This window comes from Phascolarctos cinereus, unplaced genomic scaffold, assembly GCF_003287225.1.
Source record: "Phascolarctos cinereus isolate Bilbo 61053 unplaced genomic scaffold, phaCin_HiC Scaffold_2;HRSCAF=192, whole genome shotgun sequence".
Taxonomy (NCBI): Eukaryota; Metazoa; Chordata; class Mammalia; order Diprotodontia; family Phascolarctidae; genus Phascolarctos; species Phascolarctos cinereus.
In genome coordinates this window covers 263,246,031-263,270,164 of record NW_027555625.1, presented here as the reverse complement: position 1 = coordinate 263,270,164, position 24,134 = coordinate 263,246,031, and the positions used below count along the sequence as shown (strand labels likewise).

Here is a 24,134-nt window from a genome sequence, read left to right as displayed (position 1 = left end):
CTCTCCAGGTGAATATGCTAGTAGAAAGGAATCTGGTTTGGAAACCCATGATAATTGATGCCATTTCACAAACAAACAAAACCCCATTGAAAGAGTTTTAACCCAGCATATCAAGACCTCTTGTCGTCATTCTAGTGATTGGGCTCTGGGAGGATGGCGGGATTTGAAGTACAAGGACACAAAAGTGGTACTTGAAACGCCACACTTGGAAAGCGTTGTTGGAGAGTGACTCTGTTCTTACATGAGCTGGCTCTGATTACCCAGGCTCATGTCACCATTAAAGGAAGGTGTCTGTGTAAGATGGGGGAGGCACCAGCCTTCTCTGCCTAGATGTGAACATCCCTCTCTTATTTTCCCCTTCACAGTAAGAAAGTAGGAAAGACTGTACTAGGAAAACTAAGGAAAGCAATCACCTTTGAAGTTGGCCATGTTGGGAATCTGTGGAGTAGAGATTGGGGTGGGGCAGGGGTGGACTCAAAAAGGGGAAATGCTACCTATTGTTGGAACAAGAGTTTGAAAGTTGGCAGGGATTTCAGAGGTTACTTAGTCCAAACTCATTTTACACATTGGGAACTAGAAGCCTAGCATGGGATACAAGGGACTTGCCGACAGTCATATCTAAAGACAAAACACTAGAAGATTCAGTGACAAGAGTACTGGACTTGATGTCACCAAGATCTTCATGTTTATTTTTCCTACCAGTGTCCGCTCCCTCTTCCTTCTTCTTCCCTCTCCCTGCTCCCAAATGTCTTAGCTACTCATTAGCTTTATGATCCTAGAAATGCCACTTATTGCTTCTTGTCTTTGGTTTCCTCATCTGTAAAATGAGGAAAACATTAATGATAGCACTTAACTCACAACAAATGTCAGCTTGAAAAAAATACAAGACTTAGATTAGTCTCTTGGCTTTCTTTCCAACACCCTACATTTCATCAGTATCTGTTCAGGGAACAATGAAAAGATTTTGGATTCTAGAATCATGACACTGACATCTTGCACCACAGCTTCATTTTTAAAATGAGACCTCTCCCCATGTCTCTCTGGGCTAACTGACCTCTGAAGATCTCCAAGGAAGATGTAGTAACTATACAGCCAGTAACTGGAGTTACTTTCCTCTCTAGAAGTGGAAGGCTGGCCTAAATGACTCCAGCCTTCCATACTGAATGAGCCCCCTTTTCTATGAAATACCACAGTCAGTAAACATTTCCTAAGTACCTGCTATGCACCAGGCACTGTGCCGAGTGTTGGGGATACCCATAAAAAAAGGAAAGACAGTCCCTGCCCCCAAGGGGCTTACAATCTAAGGGGCAGGGGAGGCAAAACACAAAAGGAAGTGGAAAAGCAGAGGGAGAAGGGGAGGAGAAGGTATCCAATGATGGGGCATGGAGAAATCTCAGAGTAGTGCAGACAGGTGAGAAATGAGGAGATGTCTGAGATGAGCTCTCTCTTTAAATGGAGGTTTGGAGCTCATGACCTCACTTTCCAATAACAGAGGCAGAAGGTCATGATGAGGTGGAGTACAAGGGCTCACAGAGGTCTTATACTGTAAGCAATTATAAAGCCACTGTGGGGCATTACTTGGTAATGTGAAGGAAACACATTATTTGGCATTAGGGAGCTAGTGATCAGATCAGAATCTGAAGCAATTAAAAATATACAAATAGGCACCTAAATAAAAACAGAGGAACCATTTACACAAGTGACAGCTATGTTGTTGTTGTTGTTTGTCCTTCAGGGAGGTGATGCCATGACATGCAAGTGAATTGGATTTAAGTGAGGGACAGCTATAAAAAGGCACCAGTCTCACTTTCTCCTCTGGAGCCATCTGAGTCCAGTGGCCAGATACACATCAGGGTGACTGGAGATGACCCCAGATGCAGTAGAAGACCCGGGTCTTTTAAAGCTGAGGTCTTTAGCAGGTCTCAGTTTGACTGAGGCAAAACCTGTTCAGTGATTAAGGCTAGGTAAGAAATGAGGCAGAGAGTGGCCTCTTTTACCTAGTCCCCCAAAAAAAATCAAATTGGGAGGGAAGACCCTCAGGATTCTTTTGACAGCTACGTAGACGTGAGTATAAGTACTAAGCAAAGGCCCCTTCCTATCCTAGAACTCTATAAGAGGATACATAAATTGTGATTTCTTACTCCAGGAAAAATGTTTCTTGAAAACAGCCTTTAATAAACTGATTCCTTCAGAACATAAAGAATTCTTCCGTGTGTGTATGTGTGTATATGTGTGTGTGTGTGTGTGTGTGTGTGTGTGAGAGAGAGAGAGAGAGAGAGAGAGAGAGAGAGAGAGAGAGAGAGAGAGAGAGAGGGGAGAGAGGTCTAGAGTCCTACTTAATGGCAATACTCCTACCTTTGTTTTCAGTTTTGCCTTGGCCTCTCTGACACAGGGCTAGATTCAGAGGCAGAAATCCCCAGCACACTCATTCTTCATAACTCTAGCTGTATTGCAGTCAGGGTTGTCTTATGACAAGAGGAGTTTTGCAATGGATGCTACTGAATAAGGGAGCTGGACAGAATGGAAGAAAGGAGAAGGAGCTTCTGATAGAAAGAAAAAAAGAAAGGAGAGGAAGGAAGGAAGGAAGGAAGGCAGGCAGGAAGGCAGGAAGGAAGGAAAGAAGGCAGGCAGGCAGCAAGGAAGGAAGGCAGGCAGGCCACACTAGAGGAGCTTCTAGGAGAGCCTGTTTAAAGGCTGTGAGCTTCACTATGCATAAAGTGAACAGCCAGGAAAACAGACAGGTTATATCATATATTTAGTTACTGACAATTTTCTTTTCTTCTTATACTATCTGAGGATTACAAAGGTGCAACAAAGTAGAGGGTGCTATTTTTTTCCTAACTGCCAGGACAAGGTCTCATTCTGTATGTTTTTGTTTTTGTTTTTGTTTGCTTTTAGGCAATTGGGGTTAAGTGACTTGCCCAGGGTCACACAGCTAGTAAGTGTCAAGTGTTTGGTCTGAGGCTGGATTTGAACTCAGGTCCTCCTGACTTCAGGGCTGGTGCTCTATCTACTGTGCCACCTAGCTGCCCCCAGACAAGGTCTCATTCTAAAAGCAGAGATCTCATAATACCTAGCAGACACTATTTGGCTGGGGAGAGGGGGATGTGGTATGGCTGTGAAGAAGGTTGTTAGTGAAGGGCTATTCTATGTGAAAGGGCTAATGAGGTTGGAATTTTTTAAATTGAGTTCTACTCCTTCAGCTTTTTAAATCAGGTTACCTGTTGTAAGGTTAATTCTCCTTAACAACAACAAAAAAATTATACCACTTTATAGTTTACAAAGCACTGTCCTATACATTATGTCCTTTAAACTTGACAACTGTCTTGTGAGATATAGTCCAATATTCTATTATCCCTATTTTACAGATATGGAAACTGCTTGGTTCAAGGTCATATCCTCTTCTCAGCTGCCAGACTTATTTTCTTTTTTTTAAAAATTTATTTTATCAATTTATTTTGATTTATCAATAATCACTTCCATATGCTTTTAGGTTTAAAATTTTTCTCCCCCTTACTCCTTACCACCCTCCCCAAAATGGTGCACAAGATGATATAGGCTATACATTTACATTCTGATTAAACATATTTTCACATTACTGATGTTGTAAGTAAAAATTAAAACCAATAGGAGGAACCATCAGAAAGAGGAAACAAAACTCAACAGAAGAGAAAAAAATAGCAATTCAACTTCCATACTTCTTTCTTTGGATGTGGATAGCATTTTCCATCATGAGGCCTCTGGAGACGTCTTAGATCCTTGTATTGCTGGGAAGGGTTAAGTTTGTCACTATTAGTCATCACACAATGTGGCTGTTATTGTGTTCATTGTTCTCTTGGTTCTGCTCACTTCATTCAGCATCAGACCATACAAGTCTTTCCAGGTTTTTCTGAAGTCAGCCTGTTCATCATTGCTTATAGCACAATGGTATTCCATTACATTCATATACCACAACTTGCTCAGCCATTCCCCAGTTGATGGGCATCCTCTCAATTTCCAATTCTTTGCCACCACAAAAAGAGCTGCTATGAACATTTTTGTACACAGACTGATTTCCTTAAAGTTCTGACCATGTCAACTTCCTTCCCCTCCCGCCAGTTATTCCATTCCAATATATCTCTATTGCCATCAGCATCAAATACAGGGTATCTCAAAAGTATTGGTGAAACTTTAAGCTATCATTGGCTAAAACTGCACTACAAATTTGGGGATACCCTATATAAAGTCTTCTGTTTGGTATTTAAAGCTCTTCACAACCTTGTTCCTTCCTGTCTTTCCAGTCTTCTTTGCTGCCCTCTTCCACATGTCCCCCCTACTCTATGATCTAACCACATTGTCCTGCTTGCCATTCCTTGTACCACCCTTACCTAATTGTCTGTTCTTCCTACATGACACTTCATCTCCCATCTCCATGCCTTTGCAATGGTGTTCCCCCATGCCTGCATTACTTTTTCACCTCATTTCCATCTCTCACTTTTCTTGGCTTCCTTCAAGATTTAAAGCCCACTTTCTGCAGGAGACCTTTCCTGTTACTCCCAGATGATAATGCCTTCCCTTCTGAGATTGTCTTCCATACAAACTTTAGATATACTCTATATGGTATATGTATACATACATGTATATACACACATATGTGTGTATGTATGTATGTGTGTGTACAGTTTTTACTCTACAGTGTATAGATAGCTATAGACTGTGTATGTACTCTGTGCGTGTCTAGTTATTTTCATATTTGCCTCCCCGAAGCTCCTTGAAGCCAAGGGCTTTTTGTCTTTCTTTGTATCCTCCGCATTTAGCACAGTACCTAGCTCATAGTAAGTACCTAATAAATGCTTCAAATCCAAGTTTTCTCACTTCATGCTAGAGTTCCTTTTCTACCACTACTTCCAATCTATCTAGTGATTCAGGAATCAGTTATATTTCCTCTGGGACAAGTATAACATCTGGTAAAATCCAAAGGTGATTTGTGTAATTTAATTCAAGTACTCCAAAGTAACATGAATAAAAAAGTTGTTGTTCGTCCTTCATTCTTGAAGAAGACCATAATATCAGGGAGATGATGCCATGACAAGTGAGTGAATTGGACTTCAGTGAGGGAGGGCTGTGCAAAGTCACCAGCCTCACTCTCTCATCCAGAGTCATCTGGATGCAGTGGCAAGAAATAGATCAGGATGACTGGAGATGACCCTGAATGCAGCCGGAGACCTTGGCCTTTTTAAGCTAAGGTCTTTAATAGGTCTCAGTTTGACTGAGGCAATGTCTATTCAGTGATTGAAGCTAGGTAAGAAATGAGGCAGAAAATGGCCTCTTTTATCTAGTAAAAAAAAATATGGGAGGGAAAGACCCTCAGGGTTTCTGGCCAAAGCAGAAACAGAGTGAAAAAGTATTGTATAAATGAAAGAAGCTCTCTCTTCAGAGTCTGAGGACCCAGATTTAAATCTTCTCTATGATGCTTACAACCTTTGTGACCTTGACAAATCACCAAATCTCCCTGGGCCTCGGTTTCCTCTTCTATAAAATGAGGGGGTTAGATTAGGCAGCCACTGAGGTTTCTTTCAGCTCTACGTCTATGATCTTATGATCAGTATTCTTTGCCCTTCATCAGACTTAAATCACAGTGTGATCAAAACAATCCAGGATTTGATATCCAAGTATATAGATAACAGAATTACAAAAGACCAAAACCTGTTCCCCAATAGACAAGCAGTCAGAGTATATTAACAGTTTGCAAAAGAATTGCAAACGATTAATGATCATATGAAGCATTACTGAAAATCACTAATAATAAGAGAAGATGCAAATCAAAAATTAGAAGAAAAAACTCTCAGCTTTCACTTTTGTATCCAATAAATTAAGGTGACAAAAGATGGTAACAGCTAATGTTGAAAGGATTGTGGAAAGATGGATGCATTAATGCATTGTTGGTGGAGCTATGAGTCGGCACAACCATTCCAGAAAATAATTGGAATTTTGAGAAGAGAATCACTAAAATGTCCACATCCTCCGACCCAGAGATTTCACTAACCGGTATATGCCCCAAGGAATTCAATGACAAGAATAAAGACTTCATATATACTTAAATATTTATAGTAGCACTTCACATTTTTTTATTTTTTCAACTATCAAGAATTTTTTTTCTTTCTGCATATCCCCCTCCCATCAAAAGAAAAAGAAAAAGAAAATGCTTGTAACAAATATGCATAAAAACCCAAATTGGCACAGTCGGGCAAAACAAATTCCCATATTCTCATTTCCAAAAAATGTTGATATTCTGCTATTTACCCCATCACCTCTCTGTCAGATGGTGATTCTTCATCACTGACCCTCTGGAAACATGGTTGATCAGTGCATTGATCAGACTTCTTCAGTCATTGAAAAATGTTCATTTTACAATGGTGTCATAGTATAAATTGCTCTGGCTCTAGTAATACTTTTTATAGCAGCAAAGAACCAGAATCAAAGTAGATGTTCATTGATTGGGAATGCCGAAACATGTGTGATCCATGAGTTTAATGGAATATCACTGTGCTACAAGAAACGATAACTGTCATACATACCAGAAAGCATAGGAAGACATATGAACTAATACAAAGTGAAGTAAGCAGTAGCAGGAAAATAGAATACATGATGACCACACCAATGTAAAAGGAAAAACCAACAGCATTAAAACAATTGAAACTCAATGCTGTGAAATTAGAATGACATAAGCCCGGCCCCGAAAGAAGAGAAATGGGAGGGCACCTGTGCCCATGTCTTTGAAGAAGTGGAGGATTATGGGTGTGAAGCACTGCATACAATCTCAGACTTTCTGGATGCATTGGTTAGTTTTGCTGAGCTTTGTCCCTTCATTTTTTATTCCATGATATTGGGCCTAGCTTTTTGGGAGGGGGAGAGAATGGGATACATTGGGAAATGTAGATGATGTAAAAACAAAGATATCAATAACAACTATTTTTTAAAATCTAGGATCACAGATCACTTAGGTACAGAGAGGCAGGGGAATGGACTCACTGACCTTTAAAGGTCCCTTCAAGATTCTAGGGGAGGAGTGGATAGGTGCCATTTACAAGGCAGGGCATTCAGTTATTAGTTTCCCAAAGTGAGAGTCTGAAGAGAAGAAACTCTGGGGATGTGAGAAAATGTGGTGGTAGAATGAATCAGATGTTTGCCCCACTTGGGGTCTAGAGAATGTTTGCACAAGGAATGCAGACTTTCCCATTCCCAGATGGCCCTGTAACTTTAAAATCAGAAGGCCATACATCTCATACTTCTTTTTAAAAATGTCCTACGTATCTTGCTCCCTACACTCAGGTACCAGCTGCACTATTCCCACTCTCTCCACTACTTAGAAAGAGAAGCTCCCGGCCGGCGATTTCTTGTTTAAAACTGTGCATAATTGATAGAGGCAAATCTCCCCCAGCTGTGTCTAAAACCTCTCCAGGGGCATGAAAAACACTTTCTATGACTGTCATTAAGTACTAAATTAGCAAGCACTACTGGCAGTTTACAATACATCCTACAAAACACATCAGTATGGTTTAAGAAGAATGACCCAGGGATCAAATTCCTGCATAATCTATAGCCATTTTGGAATCATCCTTAAATTACTGCATGCTCTACCACCAGGAAGAAAAAGAACAGTCCTGATCAGCAGAATCAAAACGCTTACCCAGACAACATCTGAAATGCAAATCATGGGAAGCTAAAAAGTCCTGAAAACTTTCCCCAAAGAGGAAAAAAAAAATTAAAGTACCAAGGAGCTAAATCTCCTCTTACATTGATCAGGTGCATAGAAGAGCTTTCTGACCCATTCCAGATGGTCAAGATCATGGTGGCTACAAAAAGTGAAGAAGGATCAAAGACAAAGTGAGTGCCAAGCCCTTTGTAGCCTCCTGTAGCAGGTGATTCAATCACCTGAGCAGCCCCCTCAAGTAGGGAGGATTTACCATGTACACTTGAAAGTGAGGGGATCCTTATAAGTGAGACTAGAAACACGGAAAGTATGCATTATAAGAAATGTCAGGACATATATATGATGCAGACAAACACATCGAGAGAGGAAAATGCAAGACCATTACCATTTTTTATTACCATTTTTAACTGATGGGCTGCCCCTAATTATTAAACTCCTGAATACCAAGGGTCCACATCTCATATGTCAAATAACTGTTCAGATGATCTTTTATTTTGTAAAGATCAGATTCCATTTTGGTTACCTTTGATGAATGTAATCAAGGTTGACATTAAATGCACTCCCTTCCTTGTAGCTGCAGAAGGATTCTATTTTTTGGTGTAATCAGTGAGAATGAAGAGAAAATTTATTCAAACACCAGTGTTCCCCAATAGTTTGTTTCCCTATTCAAATTCTTATTCAGAAGATGGGGGGGGGGAATTCAGTAAATACACATGCTAAATACTAATACTACAATATATACATTATTTCACACCTATATTGGAGAGAGGTAAATTTTCCCATCTCATCTTTGAGACCAAACCTGGTTATTATAATTACAGTCTGTTCACTTTGGTTCAATTAATCTATGTTGTTGTCATTATATTGGTAGCAACATAGAAAAATACATTACAATAAATCAGAAATACTAATACCCCACCTGCTAAAAACATTTCAGTTCAAATAGTGCTGACCATTAAGGTATACAAACCCCAAATGTTCAAGAAATGAATTAAATATGCGAATACTTTTTTTAAAAAAATTCTTATTCACTTAAAAGTAAAATGAGACAGGTCACTTGGACAATGAGTTTCATTCCTTTTAAAAACTGCATATTCCTCACTAGTTAGCACCTCTAGTGTTTTATTCCTATAGAGATCTTTTTGATGGAGACAGTGCCAGAAGGAAGATTTGGCCAAATAAATACCCCAACTTAAAGGAATCCTATTGGAAACCAGATTACTAGGAGACACCTGGTCCCTGCTCTTGTGTCCAATAGAAAATCTTAAGACAGGTATGTCACAAAGAAAGAAGAGGAGATAAAGAGCTCTGCAAATACTTATTCATAGCTTAGAGGTAGCCAAGCCCTTTAGAAAGAGAAGGCTGAGATAACAAATAATTTTCTTAGTGCCCATTACCAGAGCTGCTAGGAATAGAACTGATTCTAAGTGGGGCTTCTCATCCTGGAGCACAAATGATTTGCTATAAACTCTGGGGGAGCACCACAGACAAGTTTATTGTTCAACTTAAGTAAATGCAATCCGTTCACTAAGAAGTGATTTGTCAGATCCTCACTGATGGTAAAGATTCTGGTTCTGACTTCTCTTCTAATCAATATCAGATGGATGTGATGAAAAATAAAAAAAATAAAATGGACATTTGATTATTTTTACAGCAACCATCTCAGATCCATCTGCTCTCTGGTACAGATTACTTCTTTTTAAAGAGACCTTAGCCTCTCTCCAGCTACAAATATTTAAAGATATTCTACTGTTGTTGTTCAGTCATGTCTGACTCTCTGTGACCCCACTTGGGGTTTTCTTGTCAAAGATACTGGAGTAGTTTCCCATTTCCTTCTCCAGGCTCATTTTACAGATGAGGAGACTGAGACAAACAGGGTGAAGTGACTTGCCCAGGGTCACACAGGTAGTAAGTGTCTGAGGCCAGATGTGAACTCAGGAAGATGAATCTTCCTGACTCCAGGTCCAGCACTCTATCCACTGTACCACCTAGCTGCCCTATTCTACTGTACTTTGTGTGGTGTGTGGTTTGTCCTTTCTTGTCGAAGACAACCATTACATCAGAGAGATGATGCCATGACTTGTAATTGACTTTGATTTGAATGAGGGAGGGCTATGCAAAGTCACCAGCCTCACTTTCTCCTCCAGCATCATCTGGGTCTAGTGGCAAGATATCAATCAGGACAACTGAAGGAATTCTTAAGGGTAATTTGGCCTATATGAGATTTTTGCCTTACTTCTTGATGTTTGAATTTAACTTTCATGTAAGATATTACTATACTGTAGGTGGACAGTTTTGAGTTAAGCCTGGGGATGAAAATACTAAAAAAAAAAAATTAAACTGTTCCTACCCTCAAAGAGCTCACATTCTACTGGAGGGAAAGGGGTTCCCCATAAATACCAATAAGTACAGTACAAGAAAAATCAAAGTGGGAAAGAATTTAGATGATCAAGGAAGACTTTATGGAGGAGCTGGCATTTTGGTTTTGCCTTGAAGAAAATGAGGATTCTGAGAGGCAGATGAGAGGAGAGAATATATTCTAGAAATGAGGAACCACTTCTACAAATGCCCAAAGGCAGGAGGTGCGGAATACCGCTGGACTGTAAAACAGGATTTGTGCAGGGGGGTAGTGTCACATAAGGCTGGAAAAGGAGGCAACGAGGAGCCACTGAGGATTTTAGAATGAGCAAAGTCATGGTGAGATCTGTGTTTTAGGAAAATCATCTTGGTAAATAAATAATTTTTGACAAAATTATTTTGGTGTGGTGAATAGATTGGAGAGGAAAAAGAACAATTTGGAGGCTATTGCAGTCGGCTGCAGGATGGTGGCTATGTGAATGGAGATGGGGTGGCATGTGAGCAATGTTGTGAAGACAGAATTGACAAGACCTGGCAACTGATTGAATATGAGGGGTGAAAGAGAAAGAAGAGTCGAGGATGACTTCATGGTGACAAACTCAGGTGACTAGGAAGATAATGGAGCCCTAAAAATAAATGTGGAAGCTTGGAAAAGGGAAGTTATTTTGGGATGGGGGAGGGGGGGGCGTGGTGTGGACAATGAGTTTCATTCTCCCTAAAGGCTACACATCCCTTCACTAGTTAGCACCTCTGGTGTTTTAGTCCTACAAAGAGTCCCACGGTGGGCAGGGAGGATAGAGCTCTGGATGAACTTCCACCTTTGCAGAATTTGGATGATAAAGATTATTTTCATGATCCAAGCTATTTTTCCTACTAAAGGCACGTAGTCAATGACTGCCAGGCTGCTAAGGAAAACCCTGGATAAGAAAGAGAGAAAAGAAACAGGGATAGCAGGGACACTGTCTCCTCTCCCTCTCAGAATCCTTGTTTTCTCTGAGGCAAAACTAAGATACCACCTCCTCCATGAAGTCTTCCCTGATCATCCAAGTTCTTGGTTCTCTTTCCAACCTCAATTTTTCTTGTACTCTTCTTATTGGTATATATGGAGAACTCCTTTCCCTCCAGTAGAATGTAAGCTCTTTGAAGGTAGGAACAGTTTGATTTCTTTTTAATTTAATTTAAATTTAGTTTAAATTTTTAAATGAAATGTAATTTTAATTTAATTTCTTTTTTATCCCTGTCCTTTATCCCTTTTTTATTCTGAAGATAGTCCCTTATATAAAAGAACAAGGGTGTTAATAAATTACGTATTCAAGGGGGCAGCTAGGTGGCACAGTGGACAGAGCACTGTCCCTGAAGTCAGGAGGACCTGAGTTCAAATCCGGCCTCAGACTAAGCACTTGACAGTTACTAGCTGTGTGACCCTGGGCAAATCACTTAACCCCAATTGCCTAAAAAAAGAAAAGAAAAGAAAAATAAATAAATTACTTATTCAAAAGCAAAAGTAAATGCCCAAATAAATAAAAGAGTTGTTCCCATCCTAGAGCTTCCCCATGCCTATTTTTAGTCCCCAAGACCTTTGCCCAGATGTCAGTTCTTGCTGTTTCCACCAGGTAAAGCCACCAGACACTATGTGGATGTCACATTGCCTTACATATCTTGATGGATGACCTCCATGTGGGCAAATCTTTTGCAAGAATAACCAATTTTACCCCAGGCAGTGGAATTGAGTACTCAGCCAGCCTTTGCTAAGAGAATCAGAAATGGTAGCTATTTTCATTTAGCATCATCTTGGAAAAGAGCCTTCAGCAGCTCCAGAAAAGAAGTATAGGCAAATAAGTACAAGTTTATGCCACCCAGGCTGAACCCAGCTGCCAGTTCTCACCCCTAAGAAGGAGAAGCAGCAACATGATGTACAAGAAAAGATCATCAGATTGGGAGTCAGGAGACCTGGGCTCAGGGGCTATCAGCACCACTGCATTGTACGACTGTGGGTGATGAGGCTCAGCAAATATTTCTCAAGTACCTGCTCTGAGCTCAACACTAGGGACACACACAAAAAAAGAAGAAAAAAAACGGTACAGAATCTGTCCTCCAGGAGATTAGGAGGATAAGGCCACACACAAGCAGCTAGGATACAAAGGAAAAGTGATAGATGCAAAGGAAAGATTTAGATGAAGTTACCTTAAAAACCTTGAGGACAAAAACCCTTTCAGCAGAGGGGATGAAGGACGGCTTCATTTACAAGGTTGCAGAAGGTGAACTGGGTCTCAAAGAAGAGAAGGATGTTCAAAGGCAGAGATGAGGGAGTGCATTTCAGGGATGGGCTGCATGGATTCGAGACAGGGCAGGATGAGATTCAAGAAACAGCTGAGTGTCCAGTTTGGTTGTAACACTCAATGCAGGGGGAAGGGCAGTGCGAGTAAAGGTGGGAAAGGTACACTGGAACCAGATTATAGAGGGCCTTCAAATGCCAGGCTATGGAGATTGTGTTTTATCCCGTGGACAACTGTGAGCCAGTGAAGGATTTGAACAACTGGCAATGTGCACATTAGGAAGATGATTTCAGAAGGCGTGTGAAGGATAAATTGGAGAGAGGTGAAACTGGAGACCACTGAAGAACCTATTTCACAGAATCATAGAATTCTAGTGTTAGAGGGCACCACAGCAGCCATCTAGTCTAACCCATAATACCTTAAAAAAAATTCCCATCAAAACAGATCTGGCAAATGGGCATCCAGCCTCTCCAATGAGGGTGGGGAGTGGAATGGACCCACCAGCACTAGATGTATCCCATTCCACTTTTGGATAGCTCTGATTATTAGGAGGGGACAGCTAAGTGGCAAAATGGATAGAGTACCTGGCCTGGAGTCAGGAAGATTCGTCTTCCTGAGTTCGAAGCTGGCCTCAGACGCTTACCAGCTGTGTGAACCTGGGCAACTCACTTAATCCTGTTTGCCTCAGTTTCCTCATCTGTAAAACAAGATGGAGAAGGAAATGGCAAACCATTCCAGTATCTTTTCCGAGAAAACTCTAAATGGGATCATGAAGAGTTGGATGCAACTGAAAAAACAACTGAACAACAGAAAATATTAGGAAGTTTTTCTTGATATGGAGTCTAAACATCCCTCTTTGCAGTTTCCACTTATTGATCCTGGGTCTGCCCTCTGGGGCCAAACAGATGGTTTTCCTCTTATACATGACAACCTTTCAAGAACTTGAAGCCAGTTATCATGTCTCACCTCCCCTATCCCTAAGGCTTCTCTTCCCCAGGCTGCACAGCTCTGGTTCCTTCAGCCTAACCTCATATGACATGCACTCAAGGCCCTTCATCGTCCTTATTGGCCTTCTCTGCATATTCTCCACTTGAGCAATGTCCTTTTCAAGCTATGAAGCCCAGAACTGAACACAAAACTCCAGATATGGTCTGATAAGGGCAGCGGACATGGATACTATGGCCTCCTTATTCCTGAAAGTTGTTCCCCTATTAATGCGGTCCAATATTGAATTAGCTTTTTGGTAACCAATCATAGGCAGCTAGGTGGTACAATGGAGAGGGGACCAGACCTGGAGTCAGGAAGGCCCGAGTTTAGATCCACTCAGACACTTAGTAACTGGGCCATCATTTAATCTCTGCCTTAGTTTCCTCATCTAAAAAATGGGGGTGACAATAGCACCTACTTCCCAAGGTAGCTGTAAGGATAACATGAGGTAATATTTGTAAAGCACTTTATAAACCTCAAACAACTTTATAAACTACTCTTTAAATGCTAGTTATTATCATTATTTCATACTGACTCATACTGATCTTGAAGTCTAATAGAACCCCCAAATTGTCATCCTATTATGCCTACCGTTTATCTCAGCTGAAGTCATGTGTAAGACTTTATATTTATACCTATAGGATTTTATATTTTATTAGATTCAGCCCAATGATCTAGCCTGTCAAGATATAATGTGTTAGCTATCCTTCTCAGTTTGGTATCATCTGGAAATCTGATAAGCATGCCCTCTCTGCCTTTATCCAAATCTCTGATAAATATGTTACAGAGGTACAGGGCCAAGCATAGATGCCTAGGACACTCCACTGGAGACCTCTTGCTGAGCTGACATCAAACCACTAATGACTATTCTGAGTCCAGTCATTCAACAGTTTACTACCTATCTAATTGTATTAACATGTAATCTAAATCTCCCCATATTTTCCATGCTTTATCAAATACTTTGATGAAATTAGTGGAAGCTCTAGCTAATAGCATTCTTCTGACTTGTTGGTTTGAGTAACTTTGTCAATAAAGGGAATAAGCCGAACCTGTTCCTGGTGGGGTTATGTTGGTTATCGGTAATCAGTCACCATCTCTTTCATGTCCCATTCTAGAATTTTCCCCAGGAATCAAGATCAAGCATATTAGCTTACAGTTTGCAGACTGTTCTCTTCCCTTTTTTGAAAATTAGGAAGTTTACCTTTCTCCAGTCCTCAGGTACCTCTCCTATTTTCCATGATGTTTAATAATAGTGGCTTAGCAATCACATCTTCCTGTTCTTTCAGTACCTGAGGTTATATAGTTCACCTGGGTCATGTGGCTTGCTTTCATTAAGCAGCCAAGCAGGTGGTCTCTCACTATCTCCTTGCTGATCTTGGGAAAACACTTCCTGCTAGCCCTTTTGGCTTCGGTCAATTCCAGACTGAAGTCCACCATCCTTCCCAAAGAATACCGAAGCAAAAGAACTAAGCAGCTTTGCTTTCTCTCTGATGTCAGTTACCATCATTTCGTCCATCCTGACCGTCCCTTCTTTGATCTCCCTTTTCTCCCAGTATTTCTAAAGAAGCCCCCTTTTTGGTCCTTAGCTTCACTTGCCAGCTTTAGCTCATCCTGAGCTTTAGCACTCCTAATGGTATTTTTATGAGACCTTGCCACATTCACGGTCATGCTGTTGCCTGTCCCTGATTTCATCTTCTGTGCAGATCTCTTTTTTAAAAATCTAAGGTGCAGGGTAGCTAGGTGACACAGTGGATAGAGCACTGGCCCTGGAGTCAGGAGGACCTGAGTTCAAATCCAGTCTCAGATCGGACAACTGACACTTACTAGTTGTGTGACCCTGGGCAAGTCACTTAACCCCAATTGCCTCACCCCCCCCCCAAAAATAAAAGTCTAAGGTGCCTGATGAGCTCCCTATGTACCAACATCAGTCTCTTTGGAAAATGCTTTCTCCTCACCGGTACTGTTTCCCTCTTTAAGCCAATTAATCAATAAATATTTATTAAGCACCTAGTAGGTGCCAGGTACTGTGCAAAGTGCTATTTAGGTCTTCAGAATTTCCTTCATCACTCTGGGCTGACTTCCCTTGTTGAATTTTAGTCCATGGGATTCTCTCCATCCTCCCTCTGAACTCTCCAAAATCTGTTTTCCCGAATCTAGGGTACATGTCTGCCCAGTTTTCCTCTCCTCTATCACACCCCAGCCACCATTCCACTTTGCTAGCAAAAATCAGATCCAATTTAGAAAAAAAAATTATCTCCCTGTTGTTTATTTCACCTTTTGAAGGATGAAATTGTCATTAAGGCAAGTCAATAATCAACAGGAGGGCCAATTCACCCCTCCTAAGCTCCATTTTCCCATCTTTAAAATAAGGGGTGCTATGCTACATAGTTTCCAAGGGCCCTCCAGCTCCTAGAGATCGTGTTTCTAATCCAGCAAGTATAAAATGTCTTCTGCACAGACAAATGCATGTAACTCTATTGCCCAGCCTAAGCTAACAACCCTAAATTCATGGTTTAAACATTAGTTTGGTAGGGCTAAAATGCAACTGAAATCCAAGGTCAGAGTCTGCTGGAGTCAGTTCCATCTTTCTCTTTTGAAAAAGACATCATACAAAAAATGATCCCACATAGGATACTGGGCAGATGTCCTGTTGGGGGGCCCTTTGCTCTAAGGCTCTGCAGGATCAGCCATGTGACAGATTCCATAATCATTTGCAGTGAAGCAGACCAGGACAAGGGCTTCAAGGACCAGCAGGCTTAATTTAATTTAATAGAGCGGTTTTAAAACAAATGATAGACCAGTGTGTCCTCAGATTAGTCACCTTGAAATGGGGAAAGCAAACGTATGTATGTGTGAATCAATTCAGAAGTTTTTTCCCCCAAAGCTATGTATTTTTATATGCCACAAATGCAGCATAAACAATTATCCATGGTGTAAATGTTACACAAGCACATTCTACCATTCCACCAACCCTTGGCCACCGCCACTCTTTTCATCTCACCCTCTCACCAACACCCTGAGTTCTCACACTTCGATTATCTACTTTCTCTGCTTTCTACAACTGATAGGCTAGAATTTTCACATTTAAATCTCTCCACTCAAGTCCATTTTGGACTTCATTTTTTATTCTTTGCTTCTTCCTTTCTTTCTTCCCAGATTTAATCCCTCTATACCACACTCCCAAGACTGTTGTGAACCTGGGGGGCAAGGGGATGAAGAGCAGCTTCAGAACATTTCTGTTTGGATTATTCACTTCTGCCAGTGTCTCCTCCATTCCACAGTAGAAGAATCAATCTCTCAGCCAAGGTTCCAACCTGTTCCAAGTCCTCCATCTTGTTAGAGATGGCCTGAGTTCCTCTAATGCTGGGCTTCTTTTCTTAATTTGCTTTCTTGGGACAAGTCATACATACTTCAGATTCCCAGGGTTAAAGGTGAATAAGCTGTATTCCAAAGAACCCTTTCTACCCTCATCGCTACTTTGCTGAGGAATCAGTCTGTAGCAGCAGCAGCACCTTCATTTATTAAACCAACACTTTAATTACTCCAAAATTATGTTAAATCCTGGAAGCAAATATTGAAGCAGAGTCCTCTGAAGAATTTCATTATACTGACAGTTGCAGTGAAGAGCAAATGGTTATAAGTAACAGCCAAAACGACACATAAAGATATATATTGTTTTTAAATTTTTAAAAAAGCAAGCAGGTTATCATTTGTTGGATCACCCAAGTGTCAAAGGAAAAGAGTTTCATAATAGCAGAAATTTTCCATTTTAAAAGACCCAAGATAAAAAAAATGCCCTTCAGCCCTCCAATCTAATAGGGTATACTTCTGGAAAAACCTAAACCAAATGAAATATTAATATATAGTGGTATTAATTAAGGGGGAAAGCCCATCAAGAGAACCCCAATATGTTTACAGTGTCCCCAGGAAGCTGGAAAATTTCACAATCAAGTGTGTAAATGTTCTAAAAAAGGGTCCTGAATATTTTATGAATATTTGTCATAAAACAGAAATAATAACCACTGTGCAGAGCTATTAGAATTAATATTTATGCTGCCAGCCATGAAATATTCATGGGGACAGAGAAAGGGGGGCCGTAAGACAAGAATTAATTTACATTGGGCTCGGTTTACCCGCTGGCTTGATGTTTAAAGACGGGTTGACAAGCCTCTATATGAATCCGCCAGTCACTTTCAGCAGTAGGTGGAGTGGAAGGGGAGGGGAGGAGAAAGGAGAGAAGGGGGGGAAATGGGTCCAAGCTGCTGACAGCTCACAGATTGAGTTTCTGACAGCCCTTAAAAAACCTAAACGGCCCCCCACCTTTTTTTCCCTTCTTCCATTGCCCAAGGCGCTCTGTACTGCCACCGTTCATCCGATCTCCCCTTCCATCTGCTGAAATTAACGAATTAATGAGAGCTATACGCTTTACTGTGGGGCCCTGTGAATGTTTACAGGCGATTAAATTATAATGCCACGGAGCTGTATAATTCATGAACCAATTAAAGGAAGTGTTAGTTGATTTGATGGGATGAGGACGTACAAAATGCATTTAACTAATAGGGAACCGTGGGCTGCCGATCGGCCGGGCGGGCTCTCTCGGATTACGCGGCTAATTGCTCTACTTTATAGGGCTGTCACAGATAGCCATGCATATTTCATTGTTCTCAAATACTTCAATTGTTTGCTTTCGTGTCGCTGCTGTAATATGTAGAAGCCCAGCCAAACTTCAGTGTAGTTAAGTACCATGCCACCAAGGCAGGCCGGCTGGGGCACCCAAAGTGGGGGGGGGGGCAAGGGTGGGGGATGGGAGGAAGGAGGGAGAGAGGGAAGGAAGTGGGAGGGAGGACCTAACCTGAGCTCACCGCCTTAAATGTCACTCTACAATTACATGATTAGAAGGCTGAGCATTCGATCCTCTTTTGTTTTTACAACTTTAGGCCACTAATTCCCTATGCAGACTTCTTAACAATGAAAATATTAGTCAAGTGGCAGCATGATTTGGTGAGAGAGGAGGGTGGATGGCCGACGTGCAGTGGTCCGAGGAGGCTGAGTAAGTTCCCTTAATTGATCCCAGCCCATGACTTCTTAGGCCTGTAGGCTGTTTCCAGCAACACCAGACAACTAATGCAAGCTGTCTTTTCTTCCCACCAAGAAAATGCCCCTTTCCTCTCTTGCTTACCTCAATTTGCCCATCTGTAAAGTAGGGTCATCGGGTGCTTCACAATCACATCTATTAAAAACTTATTCATGACAAGGACACATACTATTATCATCAATTCCCTTGGTTTGCTACAGGGAAGGAAAGAGCTGGGAGGACAAAGAATTGCCCTGAGAGACAGCTGAATTACCCTGGTTCTCAGGGAAAATATATAATGCTTTTACTTACATGACTCCATATGCTGAAGTACATAAGAGATGAAGGCAGCTGATTTCCCAGCTGGGAGAACGTGGGATGTCTAATTTAGAGAGCTGCCACATTATGTTCGCTCTTTATACCAACAATTTCAGTTTACTCTGCAAGGAACAGGGAACTCGACAGCAGGCTGTGTTGGGTTTTTTCCCCCAGCACGTCCTAGACTGACAGACCCCAGCATCGATAAACTATTAATTTCAATAACACAGTTAACTCTGATCATCTGGGCTACTGGCATCTTCCTTTCAAATGGTTATGCTCTTCAATAAAAAAAAAATCAAGAAGTAGTTACAGCTAAGAAAATAAGTGTGGCCACCATCATCAATTCCCTGGGTGCAGGTGGGATCTGTTTTCCTCCTCATACACACAGGAGGCTAAATATTCCACAAGATACTACAAGTCCCATCTAATCTGAGCAAGGAGGCTGAGCTACTTTTCTTAAAACTTCATTTATTTCTCTTCAGGAAAATGCAGGGGCTAGAGGATAATCTCTAAGAGCTCTTCCAGATTTAAATCTATGATTCAAGTGATGTATGAATGCTATGTAAAAGTGGTTGAGGCCTAGAACTTCTTTCTTGTTCTTTTTTTTTTTAATGTAATACTGCCAAATTAGAAATCAGTCAAGCCTGGAAGGATTCCCTCCTACATGGTAAGGAATATATGTAGTTACAACAACTTAGTTGATCATCAACTTGAATATAACTATATGGAAATAAAACTTGTATCATCATCTTCACCACAGGTGTAAATATTACCAAAGCAGTCTCTGAATGGGGTGGGTGGTGGTCCATGAAAGGAGGTTTTATTGACAATGAGCAAAAGTTGAGGAATCCCATATCTATATCTCTGGCTTGAGGATAACTGAATTTAGATCTATACTATGGTTGTAAGAAATAGATTGAACTGTGAGGGTTAAAGTCATTTTTAATACACTTTGGTTGGTCAAATGGTATTAGAACATATTACATAGTAGTCTTAGTTTGTGTGAGAATTAGCATCTATGTCAAGCACTGTATTTTTGGGTGATATTTTGGGAGAATATGAATGTATGGGACGGTAGGGACATTTCTTTTTTTCCTATGTCCTCTATCTTGCCTGTACTCTTCCTATACCTTTTCCCCACCCCTACCCCCATCCCAATTCCTTTCCTCTAAGTCTTCTTATCTAGGCCACAGAAAGTAATGTTCTTTAAACTAGACCAGCTACAAGCAAGCTGTACTTTTTCAGGCCAATTGTATTAAGCATGGGATTATAGTTGAATTCATATCATCCTCAACTACTGACCTAATATCAAAGGTCCCCCGAAAAAGTGTACATGCTAAAATAAACATTTCACTCTATGATAGTGTACAAAGTAGATAAGGACACGATGAATGTCTGGCTGCCCTCAGAGAAACTGTTTGAAGAAATGCATTCCCAATACTAATTCCTAACTTAGCGCTCTCAACGTGTAATGTCCTCATGGGTGCTAAGGATGAGTGAGAGTGACTGCAAGCAATTCAATACCTCTACTAACAAACAGTTCATTCAAATAAATGGAGAATGAAACTAAAAGCCAATAAAAGTGAAAGCCCCTGAAATGTGTTGCTAAATCATCATGTGAGCATCATGGATGAGTTTTAAACTTGACCTGATACCCAAACTACAAAAAAAAATATCTAAATAAAAAAAAGCTGTTTATACTTCTATTGTCAACTCTAAATCCATGTTCACATATTCATGGTGTTTAGTCTTTGTTACATTAATTACTACTCCAGAGAGGGGTGGGGGTGATATGGGGAGTGGAATGATTTGTTGAAATTTCTGCAAATGTCTGATTTTTACAACTTGTAATCCACAAAAGGCACCCAAGTTCAGTCAAAATTTTCTTACAAAGTTGTGACTTGAAAAGGTTTGATGAGCGATTAGCCTTTTCAAAAAAAACTGAACAAAGCCTTGATTCATGAATTGGTTAATTATCCTTTTTCATTTCAGATATTAAACTTCAGTAGTCCTTAACTGTACAACAATTACATGTATAATAATATACACGTAATTTTGTATGTGGTACAGATAGCATATATATAAAAGCATGAGATAACTGAAAATAATTGCCCTTTGTGCTTAAAGTCTCATTCATTCATTCATTCAAAGTTTTCACCACTGGTAGAGGTTTCAATATGTGCTCAGGTAAGTCTGAAAAGACCAATTTATGACTAATCACAGAAGTAAGCACCATAGAAGAAATGTGATCTTTCTGGTTTTGGTGGTTTGGGGTAGGGACCTTTTTCTCCTCTCTTGCCTTCTGCCCCCCTCCCTCCCCATCGAGGATGAATAGAACAATCCCAAATAATCAATGTGCAGACATTTAGGCTGCTGCCACAGCTGTAGTTACTAGGTAGCTCTGTGTGTGTGTGTGTGTGTGTGTGTGTGTGTGTGTGTGTGCATATACATATTTAGTAACCAATATTAATAATTTGATATTTGATTTTCTTAGGTAATGGGGAAGTTGGAAAATTCCCACTTTTAGAATTTCCCTTTGGGATACACTCTACAGTGTGTAGGATACACACTTTGGGATATACTCTACAGCTCAAGGTGACTTGACAGGAATTTTAAGGACAGTCTTTTTAATGATGAGTTGTGGTTTTTAAGAGATGCTTTTTAAAAAAAAAAAGGGATGATGCCAAAGGTGTATAATTAGTTTTCTAATTTACCTAGGATTTTATTTAAGTGTGTGATATACAAAAAAGAAATCATAACTATATCTGATGCAGATTTTCAAAAGGGCAGAGCTGTCAACAGTATTTATGTGCTATTTAGCACCTATCTTCTTTCTCCTGTATTGTCTACCTCCTTGATCTTCTTCCCCTTCAACTTCTTCCCCAGTCTACCTTCTGTTCTCAATCCATCTTCTGTTCCTGTTCATCTTCTCATCAGCCCAATCATCTGCCCACCCCTTTCATCCTCTCAACTTCCGGCTCTCTCAGATGCTAATGAGCAGCACCATCAGTCAAAGCTACACCTCCCTTGTCTCCTGCACTTTGAAAAATTACTAACAATTTGCTTAACTGGATTGTTGTTGTTATAAGGGCAGATGCTATGGAGATGACTGGGAAGTGGTGGTGGTATAAAAGGCAAAATGCATTAATAAAATATCAAAAGTCATTACCAAGTTTTCATTTCACAAATGAAATCATCTCTATCCCCAACTTTCTAAATACAACACATCTCTTTTATTACACAGCTTATTGTAACAGATTCAGGTAGGTTACAAATCAAATTATACCTCCCCAAAACACAACTCCAAAAAACAAAGGCCTGTTATAATGTAGCCAGCCTACAAGGTAGGTTGTTAGACTTATCCCCGATAATAGCTTCATAAGTTGGTTCCACATTCCGCTACACAATCCCTTCCTTTTTGAGACTTAGCATGCCTAGAACTTTAGTGTTGGGGGTGAGTTACTAATAGAAATGAGAACAAATTGAAACTTGAACTAGATTCTTTATCTTCAGAGTAAAACTCATCAGAAGGATAAAGGACACTAACTTTTTGGCTACTCCAACCTGACACTAATTCAATGGTCTAAATGTGCTGAATGAAAACTCAACTAATGTGCTGGGGAAAAAAATACTCAAGGTTAAACTGTTTATCAAGGCTATACTTAGGTTAAACTTCTTAAGTGGACACTGCCTAGGATCTGAAACCTGAATTTGTAGATAAGGCTTTTCTAAACTTTCAACTGGACAGTCAGACTCGCAATTTAAAACCAAGGCTCTTAGTCCAGAGCTTGAAAGTGATGACAGTCTCCAAGGACTGTTATTTGAAATCAAACTGTGACTGCCTTTCAGTGTTATCAAAGCTGGAGGACTTTTTGACTAGATCTTTCCCACTGAATCTTCATTGTATGTATCACTTCAGATAGTTGGGCCTATTTCTATGTGTCAGGCTCATAGCAGGCAATGTTAGTATGTGCCAGCAAGTCCACAAATTCATGTACCTATTTGTATAGGGCAGCCCTAGGTACAAAATGGAGCCTATTCAAAGGCCAAATGCTATTTGTTTTAGATTACCCCATGGGCATTCAAAAAAGTGTTGCACCTACCCAATGTAAGTTGGCAAAGCAGACTGGTGTGGTTTCTCAGTCACATAGGTGTGTCACAGTCCTCCAAGACATTACAATGGTGGAAACACCATAGGGAAGTACAAGTCCAGATACCCCTGGGGACAGGGGATTTTGGAAGGCCTAAAAAAGCATCCTCACTTTTTCTTTCCTTGAGGCCAACCCCTTACCTCAAGAAAAGGACTCCTAGGCCTCAGCAGAAGAGCTAACTAAGCTGCAATGGGGGTTAGTTCATGGCCTTGAAGAATCCATTCAGCACAGCAAAAACTGTGTAGAATAAAGAAAAGAGAAGATGGGTAAATTCACATTGAAATCTCTGTTGGCAACAGCTGACAGGAGACATCAGAATATGGCAATGTCAGAGAATCAGAAGCACAGCACGAATTATGTTCTTTGATGCTTTTGAAGCACCTTGGATATATTCAATCACAAAGATGTGTTTCGGTTCAGTATGGAAATGGCTATTTGCATTTCAATATGTTGGAGCAGGACTGCCAATACAAACAGGGACCCATGAAGAAGAGATCAGCTTACTGGAGTGAAAACCACAAGGTGACATCTAGGAGACCTTTAAGATGAAACAGAGCCCAGCTTGTAACATTTTTTGTTGACTTACCAATATTTCTGAATGATTGGGTTTTCAAATGAGATCAGTCAGCATGCAAATGAGGGAACAGGATTAAGACATCCTCTCTATCTGATTGGATGTGGAGTTTATCAAAAGACTCTTTTTTGTATCAAATTTCCATCACAAAAGGTCAAACTTTCAACTCCCATTACTCTTGCTAACTGCATTTCCTGTGACTGCTGGTTTATTCCCGATGGTGTTGCACAAAGGCAAAATTTAACAAAATGCAGACCAACACACACACACACACACACACACACACACACACACACACACACACACTACCGCATCTGTCAAATGTAGTGGACCGACATTTTCCAATCTGATTCCATTTTTCTCCAAACCATAAAAAAAGGCCTTACAGCCAAAACATCACCTCTAACCTGATTAGCTATTCCCAGCTGATATTTTTATCATCTCTTTTCCCTTTTCAGCTGACAGGAGCATTCACTGTAGTGCCAGAATATTTGGATTTTACAACTTGGTCATCTAAAATATTTAAAGGGTTTTTCATAGTTTCCATGTGTTAAGGACCTAGAGCAGTATCATGTCTCTGGCACTTCATGAATTGTTCCCTTGGCCTACAGCTCCTTTCGGGGGCCAGTCTGAGGTCTTGGGCAATGCTCTACCAGGAACAGTCAGAATCACCCCAGGAGAGACTGCTGCAGGTCTGCCT

At 40.5% G+C, this 24,134-nt stretch overlaps 1 protein-coding gene across 4 annotated transcripts in view; it reads right to left on the bottom strand.

The window, feature by feature from the left end:
- The window catches only part of AK8 (adenylate kinase 8), a 156,722-nt gene that overhangs the window by 3,424 nt on the left and 129,164 nt on the right, over positions 1-24,134 (bottom strand). The gene's annotated exons all lie outside the window — the stretch shown is intronic.